Here is a 7548-nt window from a genome sequence, read left to right as displayed (position 1 = left end):
TTTTTTGAAATGATATTACTCCAATTCTTTCCATAGGCAAGTAAGAGTCAGTATGATTATCAACTGTCATGATTTTCAAATAAGTTTAATCAAAGTTGTAAGTATTAAATGGAAATGACCCCAGGCTTAATTCACCACAGTTAATATCTCAAGACCTGTTACATAATTAAATAGACACAATTTATAACACACCTAACTGAATAGTTTTCACAAATTCTTGACCTCAATAGTAAACCTACAAATGTATAATTTATTTTAATCTACACTACACTAAAATATTCTCACTGTTAATTTTGCTAGCTAGCTGAATGATTAATCAGATGTGGGTTTTTTTCAAAGAAAAGACAAAAAATTTAAAAAATATGTATAAAAAATGCAAGCAAATTTTATTTCACTTGTAAAATCAGTGTCATTAACATCTGACATAAGTCAATAATCAAGTTCTAATTAATTACTTACAATTATCAGAAATTTGATTGAAATAGTATACAAAATTGCATAATTCTTACCTGAGCATTTTCTTCAATAAAATTTATTTGTTTGTTCTACATTTATATCCCATTATATTGCTATTTAACAGTAATTGAAAATATCTCATCATTTGGTATTTGTACATTTAGATTTGAATACAGGAAATGTATTTTTTCTTAATGAAGAATAAAACACCAATTTAGATAAAAAATAGTTATTATTTTTTTTAATTTTTGTTGTTGAGAAAGTGCATTTCTGAGGCCTCTTTCTGGAAATTATTATGCCAGTTATTATTAATGGCATATAAAAAAATATATTACTTATTTGAAGATTTCCCTTTCCATCCTTGTAAAAAAAAAATCTGACAGAGTTTAAAATTGAAATATCTATATATATACGATGCTTTGATTTTTCTTTAAAATCAAACAAAGTTTAATTTTGGACCCTTTAGACCTTAATGTGGGCCGATCATGCCTCAAATTAAAAATCTAAATACATGCTTAGATTCAGCATATCAAAGAACCCCAAGAATACTTCTTTTTTTTTTAAATAAAAAAAAGTTGTATTTTGGACCCTTTGGACCTTAATCTGGACCAATTTGAAGACAGGCCTCAAAATAAGGTAAATCTAAATACACAATTAGATTCAGCATATCAAGGAACACCAATAATTTAATTTTTAAAGAAATCAAACACAGTTTCATTTTGGACCCGTTGGACCTTAATATGAATCATATCAAAAACAGACCCTAAAATCCAAATTATAAATACCCAATTAGATTCAGCATATTAAAGACTCACAAGAATTCAAGACTTTTGAATTAAACCCCATTGAAATTGCTAAAACAATAAGCAATTTACATAAAGTATTGGTTTTGGCCCCTTTTAACTAAACCAATAGGGTCATAACCCCTAAAACAGATCCCAAACTTTATTTTATGGTAAAACACCGTGTGGCACAATTACATAGCAATATATAGACTTCTACTCAGGTTATTGTCCAGAAATCCGAAAATCCTATTTTTTGACCCCTTTTCAGCCCGTTATCATTGAACGGTTTGGACCATGACCCTTACAATCAATCCCAACTTTCCATTTAAAGTATTCCACCTTGTAGTAAAATTTCATAGAAATCCAAACTCTAATACACAAATAAGCTTCCTGAAACATGAAAAATGCTTCTTTTTGGTCCTTAATTACTAATCAGCTACAACAATAACCCCCGAAATAAATCCCAACCTTCCTATTGTGGAATGGAACCTTGTGCTTAAATTTAATACAGATCTATACAGTTATTCGCAAGTTATTGTCTGTGAACCGGACAAATGATTGTTTTTGTGAGGCCCTTTTTTGGCCTCTAATTCCTATACAGCTACTATAATAACCCCCCCCCCCCCCAAAAAAAAAAACCCAACATTCCTATTGTGGTATGGAACCTTGTATTAAAATTGAATAGAGATCCATGCACTTATACTCAAGTTATTGCCTGCAAACCAGAAAAATAGTTGTTTTCGGCCCCTTTTTTGACCCCTTATTATTAAATGATATGGGCCATGACCATACAAAAATCATTCAAAACTTTTCTTTTGAAGTGTGGACCCTTGTGGTAAAATACATAGAAATCTATACTCTTATACACCAATTATTGTCCTGAAACATGAAAAGTGCTTCTTTTTGGCCCCTAACTCCTAAACAGCTACGAAAATAACCCCCAAAATAAATCCCAACCTTCCTATTGTGGTATGAAACCTTGTGCCAAAATTTGATAGAGATCCATACACTTATACTCAAGTTATTGTCTGTGAACCTGACTAAAAAATGTTTTTGTTAGACCCTTTTTGGGCCCTTATTCCTTAACAGCTATAACAATAACCCCAAAAATTAATCTCAACCTTCCTATTGTGGTGTGGAACCTTGTGTTGAAATATTGACCAAATAAATATCTCTTATACTCAAGTTATTGTCTTAAAACCAGACAAATAATTGTTTTGGCCCCTTTCTGGTCCCTAATTACCAAACCGCTAGAACAATAACCCCAAAAAGCAATCCCAACCCTCTTATTGTGGAATGGAACCTTGTACTTAAATTTCTTACACATCCATACACTTACACCAAAGTTATTGTCTGCGAACCAATTTATTTTCCATGAACTAGTAAAACTGACGTTTTTTGGCCCCTAATTACAAAACCGCAAGTACACTAGCCCCCCAAAACAATCCCAACCATCCTTTACTGGTATGGAACCTTGTGCTAAAATGTCATAGAGATCCATCAATTTATACTCAAGTTATTGTCTGAAAACCAAAATGTCATCAGACGCAGACAACATCATAACATAATACTACCGCTTTGCGGTCGTATAACATTGCAAAACTTTAAATATTGATTGAAAATTGGCATATAGAAAGATGATACATGTACAATTCAAGATATACCTGGTTACGATGAAGTTAAACTTAAGGTAAAATATTTAGAAAGCTGTGAAAATTGAAAAATGTGACACCTTTATTAATCTGCACCACGAATGAAATGATTTCATTTCATTCAAGCGATTTTGTAAACGGAAAAGTAACCACAGTTATAGAAGAAAACTGATTTAAAGCCATATAAATATTTCTACGCGATCGCAATGGAGAAGTATGCACCCTATGTTTTTCGTCACTTAAATTATGTATATATATAAATGTTTTTCTTTACCACAAATATTGATGTGAAGTAGAACTAATTTGCTGTCACAGAATTTCAAGATCAGGAACGGAGACACAAAATGAATGTAATGTTTTGTAAGAAGATTTATAACATGTTGCTCTTCATCCACACCCTCGTTTTTCTCGTATCCGTTATTTAATTTTGAAGTAATATGCAAATAAGGAGATTTGGTAAGATTACCAATGAGACAACTATCAACAAGAGCACAAATGACAAATATATAAGCAATTAAAGTTAAACCTTTTCACATCAAACTTAGACAATTAACATAGTTATATACATCGTATGTGGACAAGTCTTATTTTAAATCTTGTTCGACACAAGGTCAGCATACTTTTAGAAATTAATAGCAGAACAAGAGTTTTTTCATATATGTTTTCAAGAAGTGGTACATCAAACGCATGAAATTATACTTGACTTATATTACTCCTCAAGGTTGTCAATTGCATACATGTCATACGAAATAAGTAACAAAATTTTATTAATCTGGAAATCCTATGACAAATGTGGTTTTTTATTATAAATATAAATATTAAAGTAATGTCTAATCATTTGACGATTGACCCACTGTGAAATTCAGTTGACAAAATATACCTGAAATGAAATAAAAAAGAAATTAAGGTATACATAATCCAATTATATGAAATTCATTTCAGGATGATTTGCTGTATTCAAAATCACAGTACTGATTTGAGACAATGCAAAACGAAAGCAAATGACTAGCTGCGCTTAATTCCTAATCAATTAAAAAAAATATGTCTTTGAATTTTTAGAAGAGATGCAAATGATACCAAAGGGACATTCAAAGTCTTAAATGGTAAATAAACTGACAACGCCATGGCTTAAAAAGAAAAAGACCAACTGACAAAAACAGTACACAAATCACAACATAGAAAACTAAAGACCAAGCAACACGAACCCAACCAAAAACTGGGGGTGATCTCAGGTGCTCCGGAAGGGTAAGCAGATCCTGCTCCACATGTGTCACCCGTCGTGTTGCTCATGTTATTACAAACCCGGTAAAAAGTCTAATTCAGGAGGTCACATTCGCGAAAAGGGAACGGGATTGTAGTTACAACATAAGGAACATATCCGATATCATCTGTGAAAAGGATATTTTATAACGGTCAACCAACTCGTGATGGCGTCCGTAAGATAGTTTTACCTTGATAGACACATTTTTATCCTTTTCTTGGATTTGATGCTGTTCCATAGATAGTAAGATAGTTTTACCTTGAAAGATAGGGTTTATCCTTTCATTGGATTTAAAGATGTTCCATAGAGAGTAAGATAGTTTTACCTTGATAGATAGGTGTTTATCCTTTCATTGAATTTAAAGATGTTCCATAGAGAGTGAGATAGTTTTACCTTGATAGACAGGGTTTAATCCTTTCATTGGATTTAAAGATGTTCCATAGATAGTAAGATAGTTTTACCTTGATAGACAGGGTTTTATCCTTTCATTGGATTTGATGATGTTCCATAGAGAGTAAGATAGTATAACCTTGATAGACAGGGTTTTATCCTTTCATTGGATTTGATGAAATTCCATAGAGAGTAAGATAGTTTTACCTTGATTGACAGGCTTTATCCTTCCATTGGATTTGATGATGTTCCATAGAGAGTAAGATAGTTTTAGCTTGATACACATTTTTTATTCTATTATTGTATTTAATAATGTTCCATAGAGAATAAGATAGTTTTACCTTGATAGACAGGTTTTTATCCTTTCATTGGATTTGATGCTGTTCCATAGAGAGTAAGATAGTTTTATCTTCATAGACAGTTTTTTTCGTTTCATTGGATTTGATAATGTTCCATAGAGAGTAAGATAGTTTTACCTTGATAGACAGGGTTTTGTCCTTTCATTGGATTTGATGATGTTCCATAGATAGTAAGATAGTTTTACCTTGATAGATAGGTGTTTATCCTTTCATTGAATTTAAAGATGTTCCATAGAGAGTAAGATAGTTTTACCTTGATGGACAGGGTTTTATCCTTTCATTGGATTTGATGATATTCCATAGAGAGTAAGATAGTTTAACCTTGATAGACAGGGTTTTATCCTTTCATTGGATTTAAAGATGTTCCATAGAGAGTAAGATAGTTTTACCTTGATAGATAGGTGTTTATCGTTTCATTGGATTTAAAGATGTTCCATAGAGAATAAAATGGTTTTACCTGGATAGACAGGGTTTTATCCTTTCATTGGATTTGATGATATTCCATAGAGAGTAAGATAGATTAACCTTGATAGACAGGGTTTTATCCTTTCATTGGATTTAAAGATGTTCCATAGAGAGTAAGATAGTTTTACCTTGATAGACAGGGTTTTATCCTTTCATTGGATTTGATGATATTCCATAGTGAGTAAGATAGTTTTACCTTGATAGACAGGGTTTTATCCTTTCATTGGATTTGATGAAATTCCATAGAGAGTAAGATAGTTTAACCTTGATAGACAGGGTTTTATCCTTTCATTGGATTTAAAGATGTTCCATAGAGAGTAAGATAGTTTTACCTTTATAGACAGGGTTTTATCCTTTCATTGGACTTGATGATGTTCCATAGAGAGTAAGATAGTTTTACCTTGATAGACAGGGTTTTATCCTTTCATTGGATTTGATGAAATTCCATAGAGAGTAAGATAGTTTAACCTTGATAGACAGGGTTTTATCCTGTCATTGGATTTAAAGATGTTCCATAGAGAGTAAGATAGTTTTACCTTTATAGACAGGGTTTTATCCTTTCATTGGATTTGATGATATTCCATAGAGAGTAAGATAGATTAACCTTGATAGACAGGGTTTTATCCTTTCATTGGATTTAAAGATGTTCCAGAGAGAGTAAGATAGTTTTACCTTGATAGACAGGGTTTTATCCTTTCATTGGATTTGATGATATTCCATAGTGAGTAAGATAGTTTAACCTTGATAGACAGGGTTTTATCCTTTCATTGGATTTGATGATATTCCATAGAGAGTAAGATAGTTAAACCTTGATAGACAGGGTTTTATCCTTTCATTGGATTTAAAGATGTTCCATAGAGAATAAGATAGTTTTACCTTGATAGACAGGGTTTTATCCTTTCATTGGATTTGATGAAATTCCATAGAGAGTAAGATAGTTTAACCTTGATAAACAGGGTTTTATCCTTTCATTGGATTTGATGATGTTCCATAGAAAGTAAGATAGTTTTACCTTGATAGACAGGATTTTATCCTTTCATTGGATTTAAAGATGTTCCATAGAGAGTAAGATAGTTTTACCTTGATAGACAGGGTTTTTTCCTTTCATTGGATTTGATGATTTTCCATAGAGAGTAAGATAGTTTTACCTTCATAGACAGTTTTTATCGTTTCATTGGATTTGATGATGTTCCATAGAGAGTAAGATAGTTTTACCTTCATAGACAGTTTTTATCGTTTCATTGGATTTGATGATGTTCCATAGAAAGTAAGATAGTTTTACCTTGATAGACAGGGTTTTATCCTTTCATTGGATTTGATGATGTTCCATAGAGAGTATGATTGTTTAACCTTGATAGACAGGGTTTTATCCTTTCATTGGATGTGATGATGTTCCATAGGGAGTAAGATAATTTTACTTTCATAGACAGTATTTATCGTTTCATTGGATTAGATGTATTCCATAAAGAGTAAGATAGTTTTACATTGATAGACAGGGTTTTATCCTTTCATTGGATTTGATGATGTTCCATAGTGAGTAAGATAGTTTTACCTTGATAGACAGGTTGTTATCCTTTCGTTGGATTTGGTGATGTTCCATAGAGAGTAAGACAGTTTTACCTTGATGGACAGGGTTTTATCCTTTCATTGGATTTGATGATGTTCCATAGAGAGTAAGATAGTTTTACCTTGATAGACATTTTTTATTCTATCATTGGATTTGATGATGTTCCACAGAGAGTATTGATTGTTTTACCTTGATAGACAGGTTTTTATCCTTTCATTGGATGTGATGATGTTCCTTAGACAGTAAGATAGTTTTACCTTGACAGACAGGGTTTTATACTTTAATTGGATTTGATGATGTTCCATAGAGAATAAGATAGTTTTACCTTGATAGACAGGTTTTTATCGTTTAATTGGATTTGATGATGTTCCATAGAGAGTAAGATAGTTTTACTTTGATAGACAGGGTTTTAGCCTTTCATTGGATTAGATGATGTTCCATAGGGAGTAAGATAATTTTTCCTTCATAGACAGTTTTTATCGTTTCATTGGATTAGATGTATCCCATAGAGAGTAAGATAGTTTTACCATGATAGACAGGGTTGTATCCTTTCATTGGATTTGATGATGTTCCATAGAGAATAAGATAGTTTTACCTTGATAGACAGGTTTTT

The sequence above is a fragment of the Mytilus californianus genome, unplaced genomic scaffold, assembly GCF_021869535.1.
Source record: "Mytilus californianus isolate M0D057914Y unplaced genomic scaffold, xbMytCali1.0.p SCAF_14, whole genome shotgun sequence".
Lineage (NCBI taxonomy): Eukaryota > Metazoa > Mollusca > Bivalvia > Mytilida > Mytilidae > Mytilus > Mytilus californianus.
Note: the sequence above shows the minus strand (reverse complement) of the source record.